Source organism: Phyllobates terribilis, unplaced genomic scaffold, assembly GCF_046119375.1.
Source record: "Phyllobates terribilis strain yellow unplaced genomic scaffold, ASM4611937v1 Scaffold_1__5_contigs__length_1240528914, whole genome shotgun sequence".
NCBI lineage: Eukaryota > Metazoa > Chordata > Amphibia > Anura > Dendrobatidae > Phyllobates > Phyllobates terribilis.
In genome coordinates, this window is record NW_027362761.1 from 579,061,338 (window position 1) to 579,079,167 (window position 17,830).

Sequence of the window (17,830 nt, forward strand, 5' to 3'; positions counted from 1 at the left end):
ATTCCCAACCTGTCACAAAAGGCACGCCAAAAACGAGCCACGAACTGAGGACCCCTATCAGAAACAATGTCAGTAGGAACGCCATGAAGTCTGACAATTTCCTTGACAAAGGCCTTAGCGAGAGTTTTAGCGCAGGGCAGTTTGACGAAGGGAACCAAGTGACACATCTTGCTAAAGCGGTCCACGACCACCCAGATGACAGTAAAACCCTCAGAGGGGGGAAGGTCAGTTATAAAGTCCATAGCCAAATGTGTCCAAGGAGCACTGGGGACCTCCAAAGGACAAAGCAACCCCGCAGCAGGAGTATGTGAGGACTTAGATCTAGCACATATAGTACATTGGCGCACCCACTTAATGACTTCCTTCTGCCATCCAGGCCACCAAAAACTGCGACCCACCAGTCTCTTGGTCTCAGAGATTCCGGGATGACCTGCCAACCGAGATTCGTGACACTCAACAAACAAATCTCTCCTAAAGGTCTCAGGCACAAACAACCTCCCATGAGGAGTGTTAGATGGGGCATTCTCCTGAGCTTTAAGAATCTCATCTTCCAAAACGGAGTCTAAAGCAGCTATCACAACACCTTCTTGTAAAATGTTTTCCTCTTTCTCAGCACCGACTATGGGAGAAAAACTGCGAGACAAGGCATCTGCCTTAACATTCTTAGTACCAGGGATGTAAGTAACGGAGAAATTAAACCGCGAGAAAAACAGTGCCCACCTAGCCTGACGGGCATTCAGGCGCTTGGCAGCATCAAGATATATCAGATTTTTATGATCCGTAAGAACCTGAACGGGAAATTCCGCACCTTCCAAGAAGTGGCGCCAGTGTTCAAATGCGAGTTTAATAGCCAATAATTCCCGATTACCAATATCGTAATTCAATTCAGTCTCCGAAAATTTTTTTGAAAAAAAGGCACAGGGATGTAATCCATCCCCGTTATCCTGAGACAATACTGCGCCAACCCCCACAGAGGAAGCATCAACCTCAACCAAAAACGGCCTAGTAACATCAGGCTGCATAAGGATGGGAGCAGAGGTGAACCTCTCCTTGAGATACACAAAAGCTTCAATGGCCTCAGAAGACCACTGAACCGCATCAGCACCTTTCCTGGTGAGATCAGTCAGAGGTTTGACAATACTAGAAAAATTTTTTATGAACTTTCTATAGTAATTGGCGAAACCCAAAAACCTCTGTATCGATTTCAAACCAATAGGCCTAGGCCATTCCTGCACAGCCTGAACCTTAACCGGATCCATCTCAAAACCTTTGCTGGAGATAATGTAGCCCAAAAAACTAATTCTCTGTACAGCGAACTCACATTTCTCCAGCTTAGCAAAAAGCGAATTGTCCATTAATAACTGTAATACCTCACGCACGCTCCGCCAATGAGACTCCAGATCTGGCGAATAAATCAAAATGTCATCCAAATACACAACCACATTTTTACCGATCAAAGGTCTAAGGATGTCATTAATCAGATTCTGAAAAAATGCAGGAGCATTAGTGAGACCAAAAGGCATAACCAGATTCTCAAAATGACCCACAGGAGTGTTAAAAGCAGTCTTCCATTCATCACCCTCCTTCATGCGCAACAGATTGTATGCCCCCTTAAGGTCAATTTTAGAGAACCACTTGGCCCCCAATAACTGGTTAAACAGATCAGGAATCAATGGCAGTGGGTAAGGATTGCGTACCGTAATTTTGTTAATCTCACGAAAATCCAGACAAGGACGTAAACCGCCGTCCTTTTTTTTTACAAAAAAAAATCCAACCGCCACAGGAGACTTAGAGGGCCTAATGTGACCGGCGGCCAATCTTGTCTGTATGTATTCCTCCAAAGCCTTCCTCTCAGGAATAGTAAGGTTAAATAAACGACTCTTAGGAAGAGTCGCTCCAGGGACAAATTCAATAGAACAATCATAGTCTCTATGGGGAGGCAAAACCTGCGATTCCTTCTCAGAAAAAACTCTCCAAAAATCCTGAATAGGAACAGGCAATTCTCCCCTATCCAAAGCTGCAATACGCCCGTTACAACACTTGTCATAACATTTATGGCTCCAGGATTTAATTTCACTGGTAGACCAATCCAGTACAGGATTGTGAAATTTTAACCAGGGCAAACCCAATATTACTGGAGAAGGCAAGTTATTCAACACTACCAAATCCAATTTCTCATGGTGAACACCATTAATAGTGAGAGGAAATTCACTGACCTTGAGAGTAATATTCTTCAAAGGGGAGCCATCCACAGAAACCACAGCAATGGGGGATGACAAAGGTTCAGGTTTTAAATTGAGTTTTTCCACGAATCCCCCATCAATTACATTCAGTGTAGACTCGCAATCAACAAACACCCGAAATTCCATTAATTTTTCCTGAGCAATCGTGGAAGCAGCTAAAAATATACCCTTGGAATTTAAACAGGCAATACGGGCATGACTGACCATTTTTTTTTCTTTCTTCATACGAAGCTCACAGCCTTTAATCAAATGACCAGATTTTCCGCAGTAGAAACACAAGCCTTGCGAAAAACGACGGTCTTTTTCTTGAGAGCGAGGTGCCACCGATCCAATCTCCATCGGTTCACCACTGTTAGTACACACATTATCATAACCAGAAACTGACATAGCAGAGGATTTGCTCTCATTAACCCTAGCACGCAGTCTTCTATCCACCCGTATAGCTAATTGCATAGCCTGTTGCAAATCTTCAGGTGTAGGATAAGCAATTAGCAGGTCTTTAACCCTTTCACTGAGCCCAGCAAGAAATAGACTTTTCAGAGCAGAATCGTTCCGCCCTGTTTGAGTGGACCAACGACGAAAATGTGTACAATATTTTTCCACATTACCCGATCCTTGTTTTAGACGTCTCAACTCAGTCTCAGCTGATGCGACACGGTCAGGATCATCATATAATAGTCCCAAAGCAGAAAAAAAACTATCCACTGATCTGAAGCATGAATCACTAGGTTGCAAAGAAAAGGCCCACTCCTGAGGCTCTTTGCGCAAAAGTGACATTATGAACCCTACGCGCTGGGATTCATCCCCAGAGGACTTAGGTCTCAAACGAAAATACAATAAGCAAGCATTTTTAAATGAAAAAAATTCTCGGTGTTCACCAAAAAACAAATCCGGCAAACATACCTTAGGCTCCAAGAAATGTGCTCCAGGACAGTTACTCACGTGCTGACGGAGCTCGGCCACCTCCAGAGAGAGTCCCTGCAGGCGATGAGCCAAATCCTGAACCGACACCATGATGGAACAGAAAAATCTTTCCTAAGAGAATTTGCTGGCTGGACTTACTGTTATGTTCTGCTACCAAAGCTAAGGAAAGAGAGGAGATCTGTCCCTACTATGAGACTCAGCTGAATCCCTACGATGTAACAGGGAACCTGATCCTGCGATCAGACCTGCTAAAGTCCTAATCTAGTCTGTACGGAGACCTATAGATGTGGGGAGGGAATCCCTACAAGTACTAAGGACTGGGAGGAATATGGGACACCTCCTAACAGAAATAGTAGCAGACAGACGAACAAACAAAATAGATAGAACATAGAGGTCCGTAGACCAAGCAAACTAACAGAGTTAGATACAGAGCACAGGCTAGCTAGAAAGTAGATATACAATGAAGTCCAGCAAAGCCAGAAGGGCGGAGCAGGACTAAATAGACCAACAAGGTCATGTGACCAGCAAAGGAAAAAAAACCTAACAGCAAGGTTCTAACACCTTGCAGCTGCAATGACAATACAAGGGCACCTTGCGATTGTGTTGTGACTGGGCGATAGGTACCAGAATGGCCACACCACCCAGATCATGCCACTTGACAGCAGCATTTAAGTGCAATCGGAGCAACTGATCGTCACTAGCAACTGCCTCTTATGAAGCGAGCTTAGCTCCTGAGCCTGCTCCATACACCAATACCCAACATATGAGAGATTGAGAAGGACTTAAAGTAAATATATATATATATTTATAATTTTTAACATATTTCCAAAAGTACAAATGTGTTTTTCTATTTATCATGTGTCAACAAGCCGGATAAATAACTTTTGTGCCAGTTCTTGGAACAATTCAGCTTGATTCCAGGCAAGAAATCTGAACTTCCATCTTCCTGGTGAGGCGGGAGCAGAAGTTTGGAGAATTGAAGGCATTTTTCACAGCTGAATGGATGTGGCAGACTGTGAAGATTTAATGTTTGACTTTCAGCTACTGGTTATGGATTGGGAAGAAATAAAAACAGGCAGTGGCCGGCCTCCAATCGCCATCTGTCCGGATACATTAGAAAAAGGCTTTTAAGAAAAATGTCAATGGCCGCACTTTGATTAAATAAACCCGGCTAAAGAAGTGTAGAAATGCTTATGTTCGGAGGGGCGGCCATGTATACACAGTTTAATTGCCTTGTTTAAACAAAACCACCTAAAATAATTCTATAAAGCCCTGTGTGGCAGGATGGTTCCAAAACTGGTCTATTTTAGGACACCTATCGACGTACATGTATAGAAAAACTGCAGGAAATTTTAGAAAATGACCATCATACCACAGCATTTATTACTGTGTGATCTGCCAGCTTCTTTAGCAATGACCTTTTGTGGCTTACCCTCCTTGTGGAGTGGGTCAATGACTGCCTTCTGGACATCTGTCAAGTCAGCAGTCTTCCCCATGATTGTGAAGCTTACTGAAACAGACTAAGGGACCATTTTAAATGCTTAGGAAGCCTTTGCTGGTGTTTTTTGTTAATTATTCTAATTTACTGAGATAATGACTTTTGTGTTTTCATTGGCTGTAAGCCGTAATCATCAACATTAACAGAAATAAGCAAGTGAAATAGATCACTCTGTTTGTAATAACTCTATATAATATAGGAGTTTACCTTTTTGTATTGAAGAACTGAAATAAATTAACTTTTTGATGATATTCTAATTTTGTGAGAAGCACCTGTATATCAGCTGAGAGCAGGAGCAGCCCGGTACAGGATTACTGTAGATGAATGGAAACAAGAGCGTTCTCATGAAGAACACAGTATATTAAAAAGTTATAAAACTTAATTTGTAAAAAAAAACAAAACTAGAAATCCCGTTTAATCCCATTGCTTCGATAATCCAAATATGTGATAAATTTATAATGTATTAATTATCATCCTTTATGTTCCAAGCTTTTACTTTAAGGACTATGGCTCCGCTGTTTAGTCTCCTGGCATAGATACATAAGTTTAATACCCACTTGGCACCCATCCCTGATAATAGTTTGGGATTTCCTTCACTAATCTCTTACAACGCAGCCACATAACATGGGATATACTGAACAGCTGCGGGACCCAGATGCTGGATGCATAAAGATCATTTTCTTAAATATGTTTTCCGCTTAAGATTTGCCCGAATTCTTCAGCTTTTTAACAGAGAACCTGACATTAAAACGGAAATAAAATAATCGTTGGTTTATGGTGCCAGGATCTAAGGAAATGGTGCCCCATATTACTGTTACATATGAGAAAAACAAGTATTAAATATTGGAACGTGGTATTACCCCTGTACACTATATACCTGTCATATACAAATAAGTATGATCACCTGCCAGTGCCGCGCTAGTAAATGCAGCAATGTCCACACTGCAGGGTGAAGGGCTATTTTCTACCTATCTTCTTGCCACAAAGAACAGTAGCACATTCACATTGCCAAGATACAATGGGTCTGCTCAGTGGCATATATAAAGCAAACAGGATCCTAAAGAAAAATCCAAAAAGTCTTACTGAAGCTGTGTCACGCCAGGTGTGGGAAAGACTTAGGGCAACACAGATAGAAAGGGAGCCCAGACACTAGGGAAAGGGGGGAGTGGAGACCTCCTAGTCTGGTCTAGTGTCACCCTGTCTCAACTACTGTCACTATATTGCCTCTTCAGTAATCACTGCACACGTGCCTCGCCCTGTCTTTCTCTGGCGTATGGCTAAGGCTAGGGATGGGAGGAAATGAGCACTTGTCGATCTCCACTAGACTCTATAGACAACAAGGGTGGACAAAACAGGGGACATGGCTTAGCTTTAGACGACTCCTGACAAATGCGAACTCGGCCTCAAGCTCCAGAGAGGACGAAGTACTGCTCTTGCTAAGCCTTCACAAGTAGAAATGAATATAGCCGGCATCTCCCTCTCAAACACACCAGGTATATATACACCCAGGCCAGAGGGCTAATTAGCAGAGGGAGGTAGCCGCTAGGTCCTAGAGACAGCCTCTCATCTAAGAAGATGTCTGTAATGCCAAACGTAGAGATCTCCTACAACCAACTGCAGGGCGACTGTCTGTCACCTCTGATACACCCGTGACATGTTGCTTCTTGCTGTTCCACCCTAATATCCAGCTACAGGAGGATTCCAGGCTTCTTAACCCTTCACTTTATTACTATGTGTAGCAGAATGCTCTGACTCTGCACCCCATGGCAGCTGTATGCTGATAGCAGATATGGACATCATACTTTGGAGGGTTTTTAGTGGGAGGCTTTATGGGGACATCATACTGAATGAGGGGATGTGTGGGGACATACTGTGTGAGGGACTTTGTGGGTACATCATACTGTGTGGTGCTATATGGGGACATTATACTGATTAAGGGGCTTTGTGAGGCATGCTCTGTGAGGACATTATACTGTGTGAGGTGATATCATACTGTGGGGGGGACTGTTGGGGGTATCATACTTTGCAGGGGGGCATCGTACTGTGTGAGGTGCTTTATATGGACATTATACTCTATGGGGGGGGCTATGTGGTGAGATCATGCTATGTGAGGTGCTTTGTAGGGACATCATACAGTGTGAGGAGCTTTGTGTGACATCATACAGTGTGTGGTGCTTTATGTCGACATCATACAGTGTGTGGTGCTTTGTGGGGACATTATACTGGGTTGCTTTGTGGCAACATCATACTCTGTGGGGGCATTTGTGGGTACATAATACTGTGTGGGGGGACATCATACTGTGTGGTTAGCTTTGTGGGTCCATCATAATGTGTGGTGGGACATCATATGGTATGAGGTGCTTTGTGGTGACATCATACAGTGTGAGGTGCTTTGTGGTGACATCATACAGTGTGAGGTGCTTTGTGTGGACATCATACAGTGTGAGGTGCTTTGTGTGGACATCATACAGTGTGAGGTGCTTTGTGGAGACATCATACAGTGTGAGGTGCTTTGTGGAGACATCATACCCTGGAGGTGGCTTTGTGGTTACATAATATTGTGTGGGGGTATCATAATGTGTGAGGTGCTTTGTGGGGACATCATACTGTGTGAGTGGCTTTGTGGTGACATCATACTGTGTGTAGAGACTTTGTGGGGACATCATATTGTGTGGGTGGCTTTATGGGGACATCATACTGTGTAGGGGAACTTTGTGGGGACATTATACTGTTTGAGGGGCTGTGTGAGGACATCATACTGTCTGGAGGGACATCATACTTAGTGAGGTGCCTTGTGGGGACATCATACTGTGTGGGGAGCTGTTGATTAAGGTACAAGGGCTGTATAACAGGAGCAGTATGATTTCTAAACTTTATAAAAAGCAGTAAATTATGGTTTTGATTTGCTGCTACAAGGAAAATAGATAGTACAATAAGCCCTATCGTAACATGTATTAGCAGTAGCAGTGAGTCAGTATACTTAATCATGCTCAATATTAAGTGATAAAAAATACTATAAAGCCAATAATAATAAAGAATGAGCAGAATTAGGATCAGCGTTCTTTTGACCTCCACAACAGTCAAGGTCTCTGTGATGATACAGCTTATAATCTTAATCAGCCAGACAATTAGATTTGTTAAGCCAAGAGAAATACACTATTGTGTTCATGTTGACTTGTAAATGTATGTGTATTTCTGTGGCTGGTCAGGAAGGACACACTATTATGTGTATAAAACTGAATGTTGACTTCTTTTCATTTGGAAACAATGATATTTGTTAATATGCTAATGACATATTATACTAAGCTAGCTAGATGTTTATTTACAAGAGCCCCCTACTATACCAACTATGTAAATAGATTAGATCAAACAATGATACCAGAGCCCTGTGAGTAATGCCCTCCCTAACCTCTTACCTGTGAATGTGTACTTGAACAGACAACTGTAACTATTTTAAGGGACATGTGCTTCTGTAGCAGTCAGACTTGAAACAGAAATTGGAAAGAGACTTTACAGGGAGAGTCAAGGTTCAGACTCTCTGAGACCATCAGCTTGGACGCATGGCTTTGGCCCCTGAGACGCAGATTTGGATTCTGCATGGTCCGGCCTGTGAGTATGTGGCCGTGGCTGGAAGGATACAGATCTGCTCCATTGACCATCAGAGAGCCCATGGATACATTTTGGGGAGACCGGGTTGGGACGATGGAGTCACCTGGCCCCATGGATGTTGTTTGGGGTTGCCGGGTGGGACTCTCCAGTCGCCTGGAACCCATGGAGACATTCAGAGAAGCCAGATTGGGACCAGCCGGTCATCTGACCCCATGGAAACTCTCGGAGAGGCAAGGGTGGGACCCACGGGTCTCCTGGCCTTGTACCTCGATGGACTGCTGCCTTCTCTCTGTGGGGGCCCGTCAGAGGTGGGGGCCACTGGTTGAGGTAGTTGGCCCTGGAAGTCCCAAAGTTGCAGCTGTTTTATCCCAGGCGAGCCAGCGGAAGGGTGAGGACTATGTAATATTGTACCATCTCAGGTATTAGCTGGGACCGTTCTATGTGTTTATTGTCCGTTTTGTGGTTCAATAAAGTATTGCCACACTGTTTTACCCTCTCCCTGTGTTGTCTGAGTAGTTTTACGCCCACGGAAGACACCGGGTCTTCACAGTCTCTCATGTGGCCCTGTGGGAAAATTAATTGTCCACCTACACTCTATAGTATGGTCTTGCTTCTGGATGGTCGAAGAAAAGATTAGCAGGGAAATATACGTAGATTGGCAAGTGACTAGAATGGTCACATGTTGAACTGTGTATCTGGTACTGTAAGTAGCTGTCTGCCAGGCACTATATATGCACTGTTTTCTTTTATTTTTCTACACATTTCAAAGTGTAACCCACTTCTTCAGGAAGTAAAAAAAACATTGGTATGTTTTTTTTACTTCCTGAAGAAGTGGGTTAAACTTCGAAAAGAGTAGAAAAATAAAAAAGAACCATTATTTTTACAGCATCTCTGGTATTTGAGGTTTCTATACAAACCATCAGCGCGGATATTGATCACAAACTTTCCATGCATAATTTACTTTTTGGTGAAATCACCCGTGGATCCGCAAAAGCTACGCAATCCTTGATCAGGTCAGCATATACTGACCCTATACTTGTGTTATTTTTTACTCCTCAGATTTGAAGGGACCACCAGGGTCATCGTGTTGAAACCCCTGATCAATGCTGGATTCACTAAACCATCTCAGACAGATGTCTGTCCAGCCTCTGTTTTAAGACTTCCATTGAAGGAGAACTCACCACCTCTCGTGGCCGCTTGTTCCACTCATTGATCACCCTCACTGTAAAAATTTTTTCTCTAATATCTAATCTGTATCTCCTTCCTTTCAGTTTCATCCCATTTCTTCTCGTGTTTCCATGTGCAAATGAGAATAAGGATGATCCCTCTACAGTGTGACAGGCCTTCAGATATTTGTAGACTGCAATTAAGTTTCCTCTTACCCTTCTTTATTGCAAGGTAAAGATTACCAGATCCTTTAACCATTTCTCGTAGGATATAGTTTGCAGCCTGCTCACCATCCTGTTAGCTCTTCTCTGAACTTGCTCAAGTTTTTCGATGGCTTTTTTAAAGTTTGGTGCCCAGAACTGGACACAGTATTCCGATAAGGTCTGGCCAATAAGTAGTAGAGGGGGATAATTACTCCACGTGATCTAGACTCTATGCTTCTCTTTATACATCTCAGAGCTGTGTTTGCCTTTTTTGCTGCTGCATCACACTGTTGACTCATATGCAGTCTGTGATCTATTAGTATACCCAAGTCTTTTTCATATGTGCTGGTGCTTAGTTCTATTTCCAACAAGAAACCTTTCTCTGTCTTCTCTAGTGTTAGCTATCCCTCCTAGCTCTGCATCGTCTGCAAATTTGATTTGTTTACCTTCAGTTTCCTTATCTAAATAATTTATAAAAATGGTGAACAACACTGGGGCCAAGACAGAGCTTTGTGGTTTCACACTTGAAACACTGAGCCAGTTATGAATCCACTGTAGCCTTGTCAATCCCATACTTGGTCATTTTTTCAATATACAGTGGGTACGGAAAGTATTCAGACTCCTTTAAATCTTTCAATTTTTCACTCTTTGATTCATTGCAGCTATTTGGTAAATTCTAAAAGGTTAATTTTTTTTTCTCATTAAAGTACACTCTGCACCCCATCTTGACTGGAAAAAAACAGAAGTGTAGAAATTTTTGCAAATTTATTAAAAAGAAAAACTGAAATATCACATGGTCATAAGTATTCAGACCCTTTGCTCAGTATTGAGTAGAAGCACTCTTTTGAGCTAGTGCAGCCACGAGTCTTCTTGTGAATGATGCAACAAGTTTTTCACACCCGGATTTGGGGATCCTCTGCCATTCTTCCTTGCAGATCCTCTCCAGTTCCATCAGGTTGGTGAATGTTGGTGGACAGCCATTTTCAGGTCTCTCCAGAGATGCTCAATTGGGTTTAGGTCAGGCTCTGGCTGGGCCAGTCAAGAATGGTCACAGAGTTGTTCTGAAGCCACTCCTTTGTTATTTTAGCTATGTGCTTAGGGTCATTGTCTTGTTGGAAGGTGAACCTTCAGCCAAGTCTGAGGTCCAGAGCACTCTGGAAGAGGTTTTCATCCAGGATATCTCTGTACATGGCCACATTCATGTTTCCTTCAATTGCAACCAGTCGTCCTGTCCCTGCAGCTGAAAAACACCGCCATAGCATGATGCTGCCACCACCATGTTTCACTGTTGGGATTGTATTGGGCAGGTGATAAGCAGTGCCTGGTTTTCTCCACACATACCGCTTAGAATTATCACCAAAAAGTTCTATCTTCGTCTCATCAGACCAGAGAATCTTATTTCTTATAGTGTGGGAGTCTTTCATGTGTTTTTGAGCAAACTCTATGCAGGCTTTCATATGTCTTGCACTGAGGAGAGGCTTCCGTTGGGCCACTCTGCCATAAAAGCCCGACTGGTGGAGGGCTCCAGTGATATTGACTTTGTGGAACTGTCTCCCATCTCCCTACTGCATCTCTGGAGCTCAGCCACAGTGATCTTGGGGTTCTTCTTTACCTCTCTCACCAAGGCTCTTCTCCCATGATTGCTCAGTTTGGCTGGACGGCCAGGTCTAGGAAGACTTCTGGTCGTCCTAAACTTCTTCCATTTAAGGATTATGGAGGCCACTGTGCTCTAAGGAACCTTGAGTAATGCAGAAATTCTTTTGTAACCTTGGCCAGATCTGTGCCTTGCCACAATTCAGTCTCTGAGCTCCTTGGGCAGTTCCTTTGAGCTCATGATTCTCATTTGGTCTGACATGCACTGTGAGCTGTGAGGTCTTATATAGACAGGTGTGTGCCTTTCCAAATCAAGTCCTATCAGTTTAATTAAACACAGCTGGACTCCAATGAAGGAGTAGAACCATCTCAAGGAGGATCACAAGGAAATGGACAGCATGTGACTTAAATATAAGTGTCTGAACAAAGGGTCTGAATACTTATGACCATGTGATATTTCAGTTTTTCTTTTTTAATAAATTTGCAAAAATTTCTACACTTCTGTTTTTTTCCAGTCATGATATGGCACAGAGTGTACTTTAATGAGAAAAAAAATTAACTTTTTAGAATTTACCAAATGACTGCAATGAAACAAAGAGTGAAAAATTTAAAGGGGTCTGAATACTTTCTACACCCACTGTATGGATAGTATGAGATACTTTATCAACTGCTTTGCTGAAGTCTAGATATACTATATCTACCTCGTTTTCCTGATCCACCCAGTCACCCAGTCAGTGATTCCATCATAGAAGGAAATTAGATTAATCTGGCATGACTTGTTTGCTACAAACCCATGCTGGCTCTGGTTAATTACTGTATTCTTGGTGGTGCTATAGAATAGGTGGGATCTCTAGCTGACATTATATGTGGGCACTGGCTTGTACTGTAGTAAGTATGGGCTCTTTGGCTGGCACTGTGTGTGTGCTCTTGCTGGTATTACAGTAAATATGGGCTCTAGGTTTTCGGAGTGATGTCTCTGGTAAGTATTTTATGTGGCTTTCTTGCTGGTATTATGTATTATTTCTGGCTGGTACTACAGTAGGCGTGGGTTCTCTGTCTGGCACTATGTGTAGGCACTACTGACTGCCATTGTTTCGGAGGAACTTTGGCAGGTATCTTTATGTCCAGTTCATCATGAACCATGGCAGGCAGTGCTATGGAAGCATTCACTTTGGCTGACAAATGTGGGTTTATGCTTGCATGTTCATGTTCTTTCCTCATAGTTACATAGTTACATAGGTTGAATAAAGACCTAAGTCCATCAAGTTCAACCTTCCTCCCCCAATTGTACATTTTGTCTAATTTAACTGTAACCCACAATGTTATGTGTATCGAGAAAATCATCCAGCCCTTGTATAAATCTGTTATAGTGTCGGCCATCACTACCTGTTGTGGTCAGCATTCCACAGCCTGACTGCTCTGACTGTAAAGAACCCTTTCCTGTTTAGGTGCCAGAATCACCTTTCTTCCACCTGTAATGAGCCCCCTGGTCCTTAGTATGGTCTTTGGAAGGAATAAGTCACGTGCTAGTCCTTTATACTGACCACACATATATTTATACATGTAAATGAGATCTCTGAGGAGTCGTTTTTCTAAGCTAAACAAGCCCAACTTTTCCAACCTCTCATCATATGAGAGGCCTCCATCCCTTGTAATATTCTAGTTGCCCACTTGAACTGACTCTAACTTTTGAATATCCTTTTTAAAATGTGGAGCCCAAAACTGGATCCCATATTCCAGATGTGGCCTCACCAGTGATTTATAAAGAGGTAACAATACTGTACGTTGGTATTGCGGGATTTTATTCCTCTTTTTATACATCCTAAAATCTTGTTGGCTTTTGCAGCTGCTGCTTGACATTGAGTTCTGCTGCTCAGCTTACTTGTAACCAGAATCCCCCGTCCTTCTCCTGCTCTGTAGTCCCGAGTATACTCCTATTTAATGTATATGCAGCAATAGGATTACTCCGTCCTAGGTGCATTACTCTACATTTAACTACATTATACCTCATCTACCAAGTGTTTGCCCATTCAGTCATCTTATCCAGATCGTTCTGCAATATCATATTGTCAAGTTCAGATTTTAATATCCTACATAGTTTGGTGTCATCAGCAAAGACTGACACTTTTCATGGCATTGTCAAGCTTCCATACAACAGTACTAGCCACATCACCCCATGAAAATGCCAGCATTAGTCCTACCTTCTCTACAGCTTGTTTGTAAGACTTGTAAGAGAGCACTTGTATTGGAGGCACTATCCATATTTTGAAGGGCACTATCTAAGTGGCACTACTATTTTTTGGGGGGCAATAGCTGTGTGGCACCATTATTTATGAGGACAATACAGGTGGTCCTGATAAATGCATGTCATCTTCTCTTATATGTGCCTGTGATAGGGAGACAGAGGGTCTAGCTTTAAGAAATGGAATAGGCACCACCATGGGGATCGGACCCTGTTACAAATTTGCTCCATTTTTTACAAATCCCTTTGTTCTGTTTTAGCACCAATATGAATGTAAACAGTGCAATATCATGTGCTGCAGAAAGTTACATAGTAAAGAGCAGGACTAGAACGGAGAGATTTGCTTCTTAACTCCGACCTTCATTACGCAGGAGGTAAAACTAATATTTTGGATAAAATATTGACACAGTCGCTAAAATGCAAACACGCTGTAAGCACATTTATTAAGCCAAATAATAGATTATAGCTGCATTCATTGGGGGCAAATCTCCGGCATCAGACTGTGAGGAGACATAAGGACTACATTCCTGTAATATCTTTTGGTGGGAAGTCAGACGCAGTGGGATTCACTGAGTATTATTTACAAAAAGCGGCTCGTCTTACCAGCATTAGACTTAGAATTAACACTCGCTCGAATTCTCCGGTGAGCAGTCCAGAGATAATAGTCCTTTAAAAGGGACACTCACCCTAAAAATGAATGAGAAAAAAAACAGAATGACCCTTTGCATCTATGTGTCAGTCTTTTATAGGTGTTTAAAAAGCTTTAAAATGGGTCTGCCAATTTATTCCAAAAATCAAGGACTTGTGCCACAACTACAACACTGGACCAACACCGACTGTCATTCCCTGTTGACATGTATTACGGTTTACCAACCCCGCTACAAAAGTTGTTTACTTACTATGCACATGCCAAATCTGAGCATATGTTGTCTTATATACATGCATACCCACATCTCTGGTAATGTACTGAAAGCATAAAAGACTCTTGCTTTCCACCTGTAAAGGTCAGACACATGCAGAAAAAACAGCCTGGCAGGGAAAGAAAATAGAGTTGGAACCCAGCAGAAACTGTGTGCATCAGAGCTAGCTAGCAGTGGGGGTGAGTAACACTCTCTAAGTATAGTGCACTACCCCTGAGCTCTAACTTGTACTGCCATGGTGTAGTCTGTCATGATGGACGAGAACAACCTACCTGCAAGAGAATACCACTCTTATAGAGAGAGAGAACGCAAGGATTCCACAAAAGAGGTGAGCAGAGAGGCTTTTCTCTGTGATTGAATGTGACATACACTAAAAAAGTGAAGATTAGCTGCCCACACACTAGGTAGTCTATATGCTGATGCCTGACTGTAAAGTTGCATGTCACTTAAGGGACTGGTGCCTGATAGCGAGGGCCTGATAGGCAATAACTGCTTGAGAAGACCATAGCAGTGTGCAAGTATCCAAACCTTCTGTAGAAGTGCACTGCTGCCAAGAGAGCTAGCCGGGAGAGATGTGCTGTGACTAGTGATGAACAAGTATGTTCTGTTAACCTTTTCGGCGAGCATGCTCGGGTTATGTTTTAGTCACTCAGTGCTCATGATTTGCGACTGTTTGACAGCATTAATACGTGTGAGGAATGCCTAAGAAACAGGCATTCATCACATGTATTAAAGCTGTCAAACAGTCACAAATCATGAGCACTGAGTGACTAAAACATAACACTGAGCACCACTGAAGATACTCGGAAAACACCCGAGCATGCTCGTAAACCTTGAGAAGCGAGCATGCTCGCTCATCGCTAGCTGTGACATATTAAGCGTGACAAATAGACTGTGCCAGAGTGAAGGTAAAGCTCCAGAAAAAATTGCCAGCAGGCTGTATAAAGTGTTTTACGCACAAGACCACTGAAGTTGTAAATGATAACTATCAGAGACTGTTCAAGCTCATTGCCTCTTGTGATCTCTAACCACCGAGTTTTAAAATAAAGTTGCTCCAAAATTGTCTCTTGTATATATCTGTATATCTTCTACTATCTCTAGTGGGGGGAAACTACTCTACCACCAAGAGCAACTGGCCCCGGTTCATCAAAGCAGTTTTGCCTGCAGTCTAGCGTAAATTGCTTTGAAAGTTGATACATTTTTGAGCAACTTAGATTTGCACAAAAATTTGGCGACTTTTGGTGTCTTCATGCCAGTTTCTTTTGCCTCCTCCAACAAGGGTATAACCGGATGTGGCGGGGGCATGACGCCACTCATCAGATGCTCCTGATTCTTTTAGAGCCATGTGCCTCTTAATGAATCAGGAGCGTCTGCCTCCAACACACCCTCTCATCAGGACCAGTGAAAAAATTGCCGATCTTGATGAATTGGGGTCACTGTCTCCTATATTTAAAGGAGCACACCACCACAATCCACAAACACCCACAGAAAAATGTGACCCTTACTATTCTAGTATGGGCAGTAGATTAAAAAGTTGAGAAAAGCTTTCAATGGAAGTTTAAGATTTAAAGATGCATCAAATTTATCAAACATTGTGCAACACTTTAACAAATTTGGCACGAATAAAGTCAACACAGCCACAAGGAAAAGTGACCTAAAAAAGTACCCTCATAGTAACTTTTTCCCCAAATGCCTGAGCTGTATACCCATACATGTAAAATCACATGGTTAATCATGTCTGCATGACATGACATCACTGATTGATTCTGTTGTGGGCTGTAATTGGCTGAAATAATCATATGACATCACACGGATTTCAGATTATTACCAGTTAGGCAGCTATAAAGATTTTCCTGCTTTAAATTGTCAACATAGAAAACTTTTGCAAACTATTGTCATGAAATCAAGTATACATCTTGAACTGAACCCCTAGTATAAACGCAGAACAGTAAACAGTTAAATGCTCTCTACCGAATATTGCACAATATTTTTTTAGGTTTTGTTCCACGTGTAAATGTTACCCCCAGCATTCTGATGCTGATACTGATATCTGCTGCACGCCGATCTTTATTTCTTTTATCAATGACGTCCTTGTTAATGGTTCCACTAGACATTCCAGCACATTGTAAAAACAATCACAGAAGATTAGATCCACGGCTGAAGTTTGTGGACTTGATAAACTCGCTTCCAAAAATGTTAACAGGGGTCATTGGAATTCAGTATTTTTGGAACCAACTGAAAATATTTTGTCATTGATCCAAATGCTCCCAAACCAGCAGACACAGGGCAATTATGGGGAGGACACAAGGGAATCGATCTACAGTGACTTGCGAAAGTATTCACCACCTTGGATTTTTACCTATTTTGTCACATTATTTATGTTTAAATATTTTTGTAATTGATTTGTGTGTGATGCATCAGCACTAAATAGTCCAAGTTGGTGAAGTGAGAAAAATATAGGCATAAATTAAATTTATGGGATCAAATAACTAAAAATTGTCATGTGCATATGTATTCACCCCTTTTGCTATTAAGTCCCTAAAAATTTCTGGTGCAAGCAATTCCCTTCATAAGTTCCATGCTTGTTGACAGGACGTCCACCTGTGTGCAATCTAAGTGTCACTTGTCTGTCAGTATATATACTTTACCTTTTCTGAGGCCACAGAGGCTGTAACACCATTAAGCAAGAGGCACCACTAACCAAACAACACCACGAAGACCAAGGATATCTCCAAACAACACCATGAAGACCAAGGAGATCTCCAAACAACACCATGAAAACCAAGAAGATCCCCAAACAAGTCAGGGACAAAGTTGTTGAGAAGTACAAGTCAGGGTTGGGTTACAAAAAAATATCCAAATCTCTAATGATCCCCCAAAGCACCATCAAATACATTATTATCAAATGAAAAGAACATGGTATCACAACAAACCTGCCAAGAGAAGGCCCCCCACCAAAACTCTCAGCCCGGGCAAGGAGGGCATTAATCCGAGAGGCAGCACAGAGACCAAAGGTAACCTTGAAGGAGCTGCAGATTTCCCAAGCAAAGACTACAGTATCTGTCTATATGACCACAATAAGCCATACACTCCATTGCCTTTATGGAAGAGTGGGCAGAAAAAAGCCTTTACTTACACACAAAAATTGTACGGCTCATTTTGAGTTTGCCAAAATGTATGGAGGAAGGTGCATTGGTCAGATGAGACCAAAATTGTACTTTTTGGCCACCAAGGTAAATGCTATGACTGGTGCCAAACCGACACAGCTCATCACCCCAAGAACACCATCCCCACAGTGAAACATGGTGGTAGCAGTAGGGAAAATGGTCCGAGTCGAGGGGAAGATGGATGATGAAATACAGGAATGTTCTTGACCAAAACCTGTTTCAGTCTGTCAGTGATTTCAGACTGGTAGAGTAATGAGTCAGTAC